Consider the following 6,400-nt stretch of genomic DNA (forward strand, 5'->3'; position numbering starts at 1 on the left):
AGATCTAAATCTAGACCTTAAAGGTAAGGACAGGTGTAGACAGGTGATTTCGGGAAGGAGGGAAAGAGATCTAGGAAAGGAAAAGGGAGAAGGGGATATAATGATGGAAGGGTAAGCGGGAATTTAGGGATGAGAAGCGTGGGGGGATCTGAGGAAGGGAAGTCATGGGTAGGAAAGGATCTAAGAAAGGGATGCAGTTGAGGGCATTGTGGGAAGGGAGGATCTAAGCAGGGCTGGGAATGTAGGCAAGAAAAGGACAAAGTACATCTGCCAGGGTCCACCAGGGTCCATCTGAGACATAGGTCTTCCAGGGTCCACCAGGGTCCATCTGAGACGTAGGTCATCCAGGGTCCACCAGGATCCATCGCCGACCTGCATAGGTCCTTGAGAGTCCACTGGGACTCACCGGAGGCCTACATAGAACCTCTAGAGTTTATCAAGATCTGTCGACGATCTCGAGGGCTAACCAGAGTCCACCAGGATCCATCGGTGACCTAGATAGGTCCTCCAGAGTCCACCTGGGTCCACCGGCGACCTACATGAGTTTCCTTCAAGGAAAGACTCATTCGAAGGAGGTCTGCCGTCCCCGGCAGCTCGCGAGGGACTGATAATTTTTGGCAGCGCACCTCTGATTATAGTTGTTAGTGATAGCCGTTGATTCATGACGCTGCGCAGTCGTAGATCATTGGTGCGCACCGGTGTCCACAAAAATGTCTTTCGGCAGTCCAAGACGGTACCATAACGGGTCCAATATAGCTTTATTACATAGCTCTGGTCCATGAGTAGGGAATGCAAAAAGTTCCTTGTAAAATTGGACATTAACGAGGCGAGAGAATCGCCAGACGTGTCGTCACGATTTCTTAATAAAATAATTCGATACGGTAGACAAACAATAGAGAGCTGAAATCGTTTTAACGAGCACAGGAAAATCGAATAGCAAAAGCAACGATAATGCTGCTATTTATTATGAGGATTCAGGGTTAAAGGCCATAGATAAACGTCTCTTGAGTATTTCGCCGAGGCGTCGCGGGGGTTCTCTAATCAGGAATATGTGAAGCAACTCTCTGACAATCGAAAGTCTAGCTGTAATAGACTCGCCAGAAATTCCAAGTAGTCCCACAGGATAATCGCAGGATTGAAATATGAGAGATACAAATAATCGAGTATTCAGGAGGCTAAATACAGGTTCGAGGTTAACAATTAACATCGATTTTGTTTTAACCCTTAACGCTCCAAGTGTGCCTCTCAGGCACCACCGATGTGCGACCGATTAATATAAATATTGTAATCAAAATTATATTACTTCTGAGATGAATAAAGATTGTTTTGAATGACTTTAACATTATTGTTTACACGTCATTGTAGCATTTAAAATCCGACACTTAAAAACTTGCAAGTCGAAGTATGATGAGAATAAGTTGGAGTTGGCGGTATATTCACAATTAAAAGTCGGAGCGTTAAGGGTTAAGTAAATATCAATAACATTTCCAACTCTATATTTACGTTATTTGCATTCTTTTAGAATCGAAAAGAAAGAAAGCATTTGAACAGCCCCTGCAAAATAAATTGGCTCATACCGAAGAGGAATATGCAGGACAAAAAAGATGGGACCAAGAGGACTCCAAAGCCAACAAAGTAGTGGTGTTGACTGGAATAACTTTGGCTTATGAAATCGTTGTTGACATATAGAAAGCTCGTGGCCGTGCCTACCGCATTATGCAATCAATAACGATAACCATATCGTCGGCCACACAGCCGAGCCTCCAGATACGTCAAAGCACGCGCAACTTTCCGGTTAATTGTGTGCGTGCCCCGCAAATACACATCGCAAATGTACACGGAGTGTATTGGCGAAACTTCCAAACATCGGGTCGGCACTATCGATGATTCGAAAACGAAGAAAAGAAACGGAAGAATCTCGACGGCAGCCGAGACGCTAACGATTTTTAGTAACCGGCTGAAACCGGAAACCGATGGCCCTCTGCCCCGTTACATCTTCCATATTTTCTTTTCCTCCGCGAATGGAAACGTATAAATGTTTTTGTCGGGGGACAATTGTTGCAACACTCTGGACGTTAAACTTATTGCCAGCGGTATGCCTCGCGAAATATTAGACTCGCAAATGGCGGACTATCGCCATTATTGTCTAGTGAAATTTCTTACTCTGAGAGGAAAAAAGAAGATTGCAATTTTTAAGGGAAATTTGAGCAAGGGAAAGTTGCATTGAATTTCATTTGAAAATGGCGTCCGTAGTCTCAATTATCTCTGAAAGGTGTAATTTTCATCTTGACGTAGCAAGAATTATTATTAGCTTGCAGAACTTTATGTAAACCGACTTTCCAGAGGAGGGAAGCAAAAGTTGTTGTCCAATTTTATTTTATTTAATTATGTAGTATGAAGATCATGCAACAGCGCGAGTCTCGCTCCAAAATGGCGGCCATTGGGACCAGAAGCAAAGTGTAACACAGACGAGAGTAGAATTTATTTGCCTCGCCAATTCACTCGCAATAATTGTAGAAATGACGAATCGATATACCGCGAGAGCTGACGAAGATTAACTTCAATCTGCTGACATGATCATTGACACGACAAGGTCCACAGTTCCAACTTTTGTAAGATTCAATGGGGTCAGGTGGTTGCTTACAATTATACACGATGATACACAAGTTTTCGATCATTGTCTTCTTTCCAAGAAGCTGCTGGCTATCACGATAACATTTGACACCTTTGCTAAGGCACGTGCTCTCAAAATAAGTCTATGAGCTTACCCGAAATTTCATACAGCAAAAAATAAGCGATAACATGGCCAATGATTTCGAGAACCAGTGAGTTCAGAAAAATATGCGACTATGATTACGAAAAGAAAATAATAACAAAAAGTTTGTCCTCGGCGATTTCAGAAATGTGCTTCTTCGACTCATCGAACGAAATTTTAATTAGTAAAAGAACATGATAAGACAAATGTGTACAGCTGTCTACATTTATGAGTAAAAAGTGTGTGTACACTCGACGGTTGCAATATCATTTTACACATTCGAGATTTGTTAAAGAATATCAACATCTTTTTATTAAAGACTAGAAAATGATTAGAAGGAGGCTGGTGGACATTTTGAAAAGCCAAAGTGTTATCTCCTTAGGGGAAAAACTCGTCGGGCATGATTCTTTTATCGTCGCCAGTGGTTTCACGAGATTTTTAATGTTATATTTCAACGTCTGCGACGCATTCGCGCCGAGCCTCATTAAATGACGATTTTAATTAAATGCGCGGGGTGATGAAAAATGGTAAACGCTGATAAACTCGCCGGGGAACGTCACCTTGGACCAGACACGAATAAATTGCGACAATGTACAGTAGGAATAACCGATTTCGAGTCTAAAGCATTAAAAATCTTTGAAATCATTAAAATTGAAGAAATGGAATGATTGCAATTATTTTGCGACACAGCACTGCAAATCAATGTACGGAACATTTCACTGGGATCACGAGGGACCCCAGTGTGCACTTGCAGGGCTAACTAATTTTTGCATCGACTCAACTGAACATGAGTTCTATTGGAAGCTTCGATTTGGACCAGTTTGACACAATTTGACTTTAATCGGGCCAGTTGCTTAAACCGATTTTTTTTTTTAATGTAAACTAGCTTAGAGTATAAAATCATCGAGTACGAATTAATAATTATTAAAAACTAAATATGTTTTAAATTGATAGGTCCGGTTGTTAACGCTGGAGCGGATGGCAGGAATTTTCCAGGAAATTAATCGCCACGATTAAAGACAACCGACTCTGGACCCCAAACAAAGTTCGATGTTGTTCGAGAGATCTCCGTGAACAATAAAATTGTACGTTCTGCGCGTTGGCCAGCTTAGATCAAAGTACAACAGGCGAACACGCTTCCTTTCTCTGAGCAATCTCCTCTCAGCTACTTAATATTTTCTCGTCGTTTTCGCTCGCGAATTCACCTGATGCATAGTTAGCGGTGCTCGATAGACGCTAACTAGATTATCCAATGCTTTCTACGTTGGATCCTAAGATCGATTCTAGATCTTAGTGTTGACTCGATACCAGGAGAATTTTCAGTCTGAGACGGTGTACCTATTTCTGGAACCGTTATCATCGATTTGCAAACGAAAAAGGTGGCACGATATTGTTCTCTGATGCTGTCGCATTGACGCGATAACGTTTCTTCCACGAATTTTTAACACTCTCCGTTGCATTTCCATCGAAACTTCGATATATGAATTTCGACTGCAACGCACTTTCCGATCCCGTTATGCTGGAACGATGCATCTCGTCAATGGAATCCGCTACTGGCTTAGTCCGTAGTTCACTGTCTGGCTGCGATAATTCACGAATCCCACATTTCTCGGAATAAAGTGGCGGATCGATGAATCCATCCGGACGATCCAGGAAAAAACCAATAATAGATTTTAATCGATTAATTACTTGAGAATTGAATTTGCTTCGCAGCCTCGGTAACGCAAAGAGATAATAAATCTTCGAATATCAATACAAATTAAGGTTTATAATGTCCAAGGGCTAACAGCATTTTTATACAATTCCTCTCCCTGAAAAATTGAGTTACCAAGAATAATCGAAAAGAATCAAGGGGCGAAGGTCACGTATCTTGATCGAGAAATGTAAACAATTAATCACGTTCATCGACAATTTAAGTAAAGAACTTCCGAAGTGTTTCGTGCTCTTTTTATCTTGAAAAAGGATTGACTCTGCCTCGATGACGATTCAGGAATTACACTTTGAACTAATGGCTCATCGATTAGATATCGACTGCGTTCGACAATAATTGATTTTCACGAATCGCCGACGCCGTAGATTCGAGAATCTTAGATCCATCTTATTCATCCAGAGGACTTGAATAGCAATTGATTATAGCGTCTCCGCAAGAAATTTGAATGAGTGGTTGCCAAACAATTATTCCACAATGTCGATCGATAACGGACTACTTCTGTTTCAGGTATAGTCACGGCAGTTTGTCCGTATTTTCAAAACACCGACCTCCTATCGACGTCTTCCGGTGCTGTGCAAACTAACATCCGATTCCCGGTATCGTATTGCTAACGCTCGACAGTCTCCATTGTCTTCCAACGTTTTCCTCATCAACAACTTTCATTCAAAAACCGAACTTTTTCAGACACCCGAGAAACGATCGACGAGAAACGGAAAATGAAGATTATGCGAAAGAAGAGTGCGCAGTTTTCCGGGGATTATTGCGATTAGCATCGACAACAGATCGATGGTGAAACTGCACTGCGTGCGGGAACATGGCGGTCCGAGGTTCCAAGTCATTAATTAGAAAGTATTACGTAGAGTTTGAAAGAAGCGATTCGCTTGTAGAATACACCTTGCGACGGCGGCGGCACAATCATTCTCTCTTAATATCGAAAGAATCCCTTTCGGTCCATTATCATCATCGAATCGGGCTTCTTCATCCGCTAAATGTAGTAATTTAACCACGTCACTGCGGGCTTTGTACATTCATAGCAATCCTAATCGATTGGAGAAACCTTTAGGTGTACAAATTAATTCTTGGTTGCCACAGTTAATCAATTGTAGCTTTATTTTCAATTCAAATCCGTTCAAATTATCTCATGTATTAGATTCATTAATTGTAAGACGGTAATTGCGAGATTATTCTGGATAATAGAATTTTTAAACTATTTTAGTTGCTCGTAAATTATCAATAAATTCTGTCAATGCATAAACATCTGTAGCTCGTATGCTTGAAACTAGAAAATTAGGATTTATCTTAATCATTGCTTCCAAATGAATTTCTAAATCTATGATAAACAATTGTGGCTCTCGGACACAACCAACGCGATAATCAACATGTTATTCGTAATCGTAACTCAACAACCAACGCTCAGAAACAGAGTTTGCATCATTTTCACCACTCACCAACTCATTTCGAAACATCCTGTAATCTTCGCTCGGGGAACGAACAACAAGATCGATGTTTCTCTCATTGGAGTACTCAAAGGACACCAAAACTCTGTTTCTCTGCACCCTATCGCGGGACTATTGTGTGTTCCACACAAGTCTTGTCTACTTTATTCGTTAATAATTATTATTAGTTACTGGACAATCAATTCTGTGCCTTACACAATAAATTGATTCAGTTGTTCAGAACGAATAGATATTCGCTAATTTCGTGACTAGACAGCGGATTTTGTATGACAAAAGTTAGTGTAATTCGAGACAGTGTACAGATTGAAAGACTTCGAGAAATTATTAATGCTAGAAAGACGCTCGTATTTAGCTCCTGTTACATTATTCAGATCCGCAGTCTATGACGATCGGGTTAGGAACAAGCCTTCCGCATCTTGCTTGCTTCCGCCGGCACGAATGCCAAACGCGATTGCAAAAGATACAACATGTACCGCA

The sequence above is a fragment of the Halictus rubicundus genome, chromosome 12, assembly GCF_050948215.1.
Source record: "Halictus rubicundus isolate RS-2024b chromosome 12, iyHalRubi1_principal, whole genome shotgun sequence".
Taxonomy (NCBI): domain Eukaryota; kingdom Metazoa; phylum Arthropoda; class Insecta; order Hymenoptera; family Halictidae; genus Halictus; species Halictus rubicundus.